This window comes from Fukomys damarensis, unplaced genomic scaffold (genome assembly GCF_012274545.1).
Source record: "Fukomys damarensis isolate Sample0158 unplaced genomic scaffold, DMR_v1.0_HiC HiC_scaffold_32, whole genome shotgun sequence".
Lineage (NCBI taxonomy): Eukaryota > Metazoa > Chordata > Mammalia > Rodentia > Bathyergidae > Fukomys > Fukomys damarensis.
In genome coordinates, this window is record NW_022900944.1 from 17211921 (window position 1) to 17219960 (window position 8040).

Consider the following 8040-nt stretch of genomic DNA (forward strand, 5'->3'; position numbering starts at 1 on the left):
ATATATATAAAAAGATCAATGATAGCAGTATGTTATGCATCAATAGCAGCAACAGCTTTTCCAGGTTCTGCAGTCATCTGAACAAAATTAATAGACATTCGATGCTGATTGATTTTAATTCGGGATTAGCCACAGATGGTGGCCCAGGTCTGTCATCTCAGGAGGCTACACAGGCTACTCAGGCTGAGGCAGGAGGATCCCTTGTACCAAAGACACTCAAAGCCAGGCTGGGCATCAAAATTAGACCCTGTCTTGGTAAAAAAAAACAAAAACTCAAGCTTTGGAAAGAGGTAGGGGCAGCATATTGCTGACAGAAGAGACAGGTTTGTGTTGGGTCAGTTTCTATATGTTTATCAGCACTAGACCCTCTTGATGTCTCCAGAAGTAAGGGTATTCACTGTTGCCATCTCCAGAGCCATTTTCTGCCACTGAACTGCAGGCCTCCAGTAAGAGTCATCAGGAAATGGGAGAAGGGCCTGAAACAGTGAACCAAAGCAACGGAAGCATCCAATTTAGAGAACCAGTCCTCCCTGTCCACTGCCATCTGAATCCCAATGGGAAACTGCCCAGTCCATTCAGCAGAGGCTGGGAGGCCAGCCCTCCCGCGACTACCTCAGGCCCATCTCTCTGTTCAGACACCACCTTGCCCCGTGCTCCCTGGAGTCATTCTCACCCTGGGACACGGATGGCTCGTGGTTTGACCTTCACAGCCACACACGCCGTGGAGCAGCACCTTCATACCTGAGGCTTTTGAGGTCACGGATACAGGCAGTCGGGCAGTCTGTCCCACAGATCCTCCCCTGCTGGAGTCCGGGACTCCAGGGTGAGGCTCCCTGAGCAACGTGGTGATGGCTGCGCTTCACTGCCTGGGACCCCAGTGGCACCCAGACAGCTTCATGGCTGTACCCAGCCCATTTCGAGGAGGAAACAATAAATAGGCACGGTTTAGTACTTAATACTGTAAAAGGCTCCCCTGCAAAGTTCATGCCATGATCTCCGATTTGCATATAAAAAGGCTGAGGTTTGTAGCTAATTTCCGCAGGTAGGATTCCTAGCACAGATCCATCTTAATTCCTGTATCACAGAGGATGAAATTGAAGATCTAGGAGGCTGTCACTTTCCCCAAATCAGAGTTCTCTGACTTGCTAAATCAAAGTGAGCAAGTTTGACTCAAGCTCAGATCTTCCAGGCAAAAATCTGCATTTCCTTAAGAAATGCAAAGTTGTGAGAATCAAAAAAAGTGTCACTTCAAGAATGGATTTTTTTCTTGCTCTTCGCTCCCTCCCTTAAAGTTTGCATTTTCTCAACAAATACTTTTTGTTGTGATTTTTTGAAATCTTGGCATTCCTAGAAGAGATGCAATGAGTCTAAGTGCCAAGGTACTTGGCCAGGCTCACTCCCATCGCTGAGCCTTTTGTGACTTTACCTAACTGGGGCTGTAAGTCACCCCATCTTTCTAGCCTTCTTTACTGCCCCCTACTCAGTGAATCCATACCAACCACCCCAGGCCATGCGTCTCACGGACCATTTTTGTGGGGAGTGTCTCCATCTAGCACTTTCATCTTTCGCTTTTTCCATCCTGTTTCCCAGAAGTAACTTTAGCTCCCTGGTTCATACTGCTGGTCAAAGTCCAGGCATCTGGGGCCACCAGTTTTGACCCAGAACATCTCAGAGCTGGACTTTCTAGTTTATATTTCGAATCCTGTAACTGTTCTTTGACATCTGAGAGCTGTAACCCTCAGCCTCATCTCCAGTGACTGAGTCCCCTGTCACCTCACTGTGGAGTTCATCATTGAAACTGTCACCACTACGGGTACTAAATCCACCCCATTCTTGGAGCACAGTGGCTATTTTTTCCTTTATTCTCATTTCCTGACAAAAATCTACTCTTACCCCTCCTTAAAACCTTGGAGCCTTAAATTCCTCCACTAGCTGGGTCTTAGCTTCCTCTTGGTCATGTGTTCTTTCCCTGTCCTCAGCCTGAACTATACACAAACATTTCAGCAGCACCTCAGTTACCTGGGTCCCTGGGCCTCCCATCAGACTCCCTTCCAAAGCCTCATCCTCTTCGGTGTGGTACCTGACAGACCTCTGAGAAGCTGCAGAACCAGAACTGCAGACTGCAGCGGACAGAGGCTATGGCCTTCACTCCTAGCCGGGGCTGGATTTGGCTGGATAACCTTCCTAGTGTTGTTCAGCTTCCTCTCTTATTTTGCTCAATGGCTCTTGGAAGCCATGGTCACTTTTTCCTGGGTCTGAATTCCCTCTCCACTTGCCCAACAGCTGTCTGACTTCCCTCAGCCCACACAGGCCATCGCGGTGCCTTCCCTCTCTCCTGAGCCACCCTGTAAGCTCGCGCTGCCCACATCACATCTTTCCAGTCTCCATGGAGAGGCTGGGCTCTGCTCAAAGCTGACCCCACCACCAGATCGCCTGGTCCCATCTGTCTAACTTCCCCTCCACCTGGAGAAATTTGCTGTGTCAAGCACCGCTTCTCTCATGCACTTGACTTTTCATCTTCTACCATTTTTCTACCGGCCAATAAGCGTCCACATCCTTCCCACTTAAACACTCAGATAGGCACAGGCTACCCTTGCTTGTCCACCCCTCTCTTTGCTGCCAAGCTTGTAGCACAGTTAATTTACATCTTCACCCTACACTTATGTCCCCCTTGCTCCTGTTGGTTCTGTTCCCATCACTCACTGAGAGGCCCTGCAGAAGTCAGGGGTGACTGTGTGTACTCTGGTTTCTTCCCCTGTAGTGGCCTGTAAAGTTCAGTATTTCAGTGAATCCTGCACTACCATGCCCTGCTGATTCTCCTACCTCTCCCATTTTTCCTTGGTCCATACCACTGTTTCTTTGCCATTCTCATAAACAGCAGTTCAGAGGATCCTCCCTCAGCCCTTCCTCTTCCTTCCCTCCCTGGCCAGCTGTTCCCACTGTCCTAGATTTTGCTGTATTGAATCATAACTACATTGTTATGTCTAGGCCTCCAGCCTAGACTTCTTGCTGATCTCTTGGCCTATATATTCAAAAGCCTGCCCAACAGTGTCACTTGGACATCTGAAATAAGTCTTCCTTTTCTCCCTTAATTGTTATTTCCTTTATTTCTGCCTCAAAAAAATGGTGATTATGATTGTGGAGCTAAAGGTAATTGATACTTATAAATTCCTTATATTCTGGTCATTGTTCTAATCGCTTTGTGGATATTTGCTCTAGTTGCCATAGGAATATCACAAGATAGGTGTTATCCTTCCTACTTTATAAAAGAGGACACAAACACACAGAAATTTAGTATTTCAGTGAATGACATTGCTTTTCACTGGAATACCCATCCAGACACCCAAAAAGAATCTGGATTTTTTTTTTTCTTCCTCCACAATTAGGGTTTAATCCAGTATCAAATTGACAAATTTTCTTTCTTTTTTCTTGGCTTTTTGAGACAAGGTTTCACTATAGTTCAGGCTGGCCTTGGACTCTGTGTAACCTAGGCTGGCCTCAAACTCTCAGCAATCCTCCTGCCTCAGCCTCCCAAGTGCTGGGATTACAGCCCCCCAACCTCTTTTTCTTCCTCCCCCTCTTCCTATCTCTCCTCTTTCTCTCTCTCTCTCTCTCTCTCTCCTTTTTAAAGGACAGGGTCTTGCTATGTAGTCCAGACTGGCCTTGAATTAGCTATGTAGCCTAAGCCAACCTCAAAGTTACAATCCTCCTGCCTCAGCCTCCTCAGTGATGGGATTACAAGAGTGCGCCAAAACACATATCACACACCAAACTTAATATCCTAACTGGCCTTTCTGCCTCAGTCAGACCTCCCCACCTTCCAATGCAGTCACCCCCCCACTTCCTCCAGATGACTCGTCCCACTGTGGAATGCTGACACTATGCTGACAGCTCTCATATTTCCCCTTTTCTATCCCCAGCTCTTTCTGTACTGGGACTTGAGCCCCCCACCGGCCTTCATGAGCCATTGACTGCTCATGAAGTTCCACCTCCCACTGACAGTGCCATCTCCCACATCTCCCACTCCCTTTACTTCTGGCATTTCATACACCTCCCTGAATGCCAAGTGCAAAAACTTTGCTCACAATATTTTCCCTGCCACTTGTTTGTCTGGTAAATACACATCCTTCAAAAATGTGCTGTATAATGTGGTAGCCTCCAGCCACAAAAGACTTAAGTACTTGATTTGTGGTTAATCTGAAGTGTGCTGTAAGTGCACACATTTTGAAGACAGGGTGTGAAAAAGGTATAAGATGTCTCAATTTTATATTGATTACACATTAAAATGTTTTAGATATATTGGGTTAAATAAAATGTTAGCATGCTGTTTCTATCTTTTCAATATGGTTACTAGAGAATTAAAAATTGTACTTGTGGTTTGTGTCTCACATTTTTTCTATGATATAATATTTTAAAATCCTTACACAGTAAACTTAACCAAGGAAGCAGAAGTTGTACATTGAAACTATAAAATGTTGCTGAAAGAAATTAAGAGAGACACAAATAAGTGGAAAGACATCCCACGTTGATGGATTGGATGCCTTAATATCGTTAGGAAAGTCAGTACTCCCTAAAATGATCTACAGATTTATTGCAGTGGCTATCAAAATTCCAAAAACATTCTTGGCAGAAGTAGAAAAATCCATCATAAAAGTCAGTTAGAATTTTATTAGATCCCAAACAACCAAAACTGTCTGGAAAAAGAACTAAGTTGGAAATCTCAGACTTCCTGATGATTTCAAAACTTGATAAAAGCTACAGTAATCAGAATGATGTGGTACTGGCAAAAAGACAGGTAGAGGCCACTGGAATAGAATAGAGCCCCCCCCAAATCCCTCACCTACACACAGTGGTACTTTGGTTCACTAACTTAATTCTATCCATGATTCTGAATGCAAACTGAATTGGATGAGAACCAAATCAAGTTCAGTGGTTAGGTTAAATGTGGACCTCATGGGGAAGTTTGATTTGGTTCCCATCCAATTCAGTTTGCAACCAGAATTGTGGAAAGAATTAAGTTTGTGAACCAGGGTACCACTGTAATGACAACATTTTCAACAAGGGTGCCAGCACCCTTCAGTGAGGAGAGGACAGGGTCTTTAACAAATGGATTCAGGAAAATGATATCTAAATGGATCTTTTCCTTATAATTGTACAAAAAATTAACTTAAAAATATATCCAAGACATAAACACAAGAACTAAAACTAAAAAACTCTTAAAAGAAGACAGAATAAAAGCTTCATGATATTGGTTTTGGCAATGACTTCTATAATAGGCTGTGAAAGCACAGGCAACAAAAAAACAAAACGACTACATAAAACAAACCCTTTCTGCATCAAATGACTATAGAGTGAAAAGGTAACCTACAAGATGGAAGAAAATATATGCAAAGAAGGCATAGGAACCACAATATATAAAGAACCCTTACAATTCAATAACAAACAAAATCCTGTTTAAAAGTGGGCAAAGGATTCGAATAGACATTGCTCCAAAAATGATTTACAGATGGCCACCAAGCTCATGAAAGGAATTAAATTACTGCATGTGCTACAACCAGGAAAACTTGAAGACATTAAACTAAATAAAATAAACTAATCCCAAAAGACAAAGCCCTTATATGAGCTATCTACACAATCAAACTCAGAAACAAAGTAGCATGGTGGTTACTAGGGTCTGGGGAGAGACAAAATATAGAGAAATTGTTCAGGGGGTATAGATCTTCAGTTTTGCAAGGTGAAAAGGTTCTGGAGATTGACAATGTGAATACACTTAACACTACTGAACTGTTCATTTAAAAATGATCAAGATAATTTTAGGTTATATGTATTTTACCACAAATAAATATATTCAAATCTTTACCCAAATGAAACTCTCCCTCCTCCCTGCTTCTCTTGTGAGTTAACTACTCCCTCTTGTTATACAAACCACTATTATGGCTCCTGGCACAATGTTAGCAACTGTTTGACAGGATAAGAATACCATCCTAGGATGTGATGAATACTTTCGGGGTCCTGAACAGAAGCTAAGGAAATATACTAGGAAGTGAGGAGCCAGAGGCACTGACCAGGAGGAATAGCATGCTGTAAGGGGATAGTCGTTATTAGCAAGAGTATGTCACTCCAAGGCTGGACAATAGGGGTGGGGCTGGGGTGGCACAGTCTTCAGCCATCCTTTTACCTACAGGATCCAAAGACCTAAAAGGACTTCTCCCAAACACACACAGACATTCCCTTCTCCATCATCGGGACAACCAGCTGAATGATTGGCCCTATCCAGTCTGATCCACTGGGGAGAAGAGAGGAAGGTACTCACTCATTCAAGATAGATCCAAGGTTCAGCAGCTTATCTAACAGAGGAACGCTATGGGTTAAGTAAACAGGGCTATTCTGTTGCTTCCCTAGACTCCCTGTTTGTATCACACGTACAGTTTTGTTTTTTCTGCCAGGCTTGGTGTTACACACCTGTATTTTCAGCTACATGAGGAAGGAAGAGACGAAATTCAAGGCCAGCCTGGGCCTCAATATAAAAAGAGCTGGAGATGTAGCTTGGTGAGCACTTACTTAGCAGGTGCAAGGTCCTGGTTCAATCCCCAGTATTGAAAAAGGAAAAAACCAGATAGATAGAGAGACAGACAGAGACAGACAGGCAGTCAGGATAGATAATGGACTGGAACTTCCTAACCTTCCAAGTTCATAGCAAAGACAATTACATTTGTTTGGTTAGTCTTGTCCCTTAGTTTAGGAACTCATTTGGGGTAGGCATTATTCTTTATTTATCCTGTGTCCCCAGGGCCCAATAACACTGGTACATAGCAAATACCCAACAAATGCCAAACAAGTGACTGAATGGTTAGGGCGAGGGGAAGGTGCATCTTGCTAATAATTCAGAGACAGTCCCTTTGACCAAGCAACAGAGAAAGAGAGTTTGAACTAGAGTTACAAAGGAGCATGTGGGTCTGATGGGGATGGGGTGGGTAGGATTAGAAGAAAAAGTGGTTCATTATAAAGCCCAGGCTGAGCAGGCTGATGAAATCCACACCGGTTTCATGTCCCATTGCCTCACTGTTTTTTTATCTGATTCCCACCATGACAGCAGCTCAATGGCTCTGACCTCACAAGCACAGACCTTGCTTCACTTTTCACGTAGACATTGTTTCCCAGGGCTGATAGGACTGGCTCTGGTCTGCTAAGGAGAAGATGCTCTTGTATGGTCCCTTCACAGTCCTTTGTCATTTTCCCCCCAGAGGATTCCTAACAATGAATAATAAAAATATTTCTGTCTTTTTCTTTCGCTCTCTTCTTTCTTTTTTTCTCTTTCCTTCCTTCTTTCCTTCTCTTCTTCTTCTTGTTCTTTTCTTCTCTTCTCTTCTTCTCCTCCCCCCCATCTTTCTTTTCTCAATGTAACACACCTCTTCAAAGTCACAGTCATAGAATTTGCAAGCGGAAAGGAAGAGTACATACCAGATCTGCCTGCCAGGTAAGGAAATTTGGGTCAGAGAGGTGAGTTGGTAGAAAAGCATTAGAACTAGAACCCTGAGTCCCCGGCTCACAGGCCTGCACACCCCTTCCCTTCTGCTCCCGACACATACCTCCTTGGAACTCTCAACATCCCCGTCTGCAATTTCAGTGAAACAAAGGGCCCCCTCTGGACAGCTCTACTCCGTCTTCGGAAGGAAGAAATGGGCAGACTCGACATTTTCACTGGTAAATTTTCCTTGGATTGGTCTATTTCTCAATGCTCCAGCACGGTGGCTTGTGGCTGGGGGTGAAACGGGGATAGAAGCTCCTCCAAAAAAGGATTGGGAACGGTGTTTTGGAGTCTGGAGAAGCGCGTGCACACACACGCACACACGCACACATCAGGGGCGCGGCGAGGCGCTCTCAGACTTGGTCCAGTGTCTCAGTTGCGCTGCCAGGGACCCCAGGGGGCGCCTTTTGCGTCCCAGCTCCTCGAACGACCCTGATTGGCTGCAGTCCCGCAGGTTGCCTCTTCCGTCCGCCCCGCGCGCCCGCTTCTGGTCCTGGCAGCGCAGTGCGCGG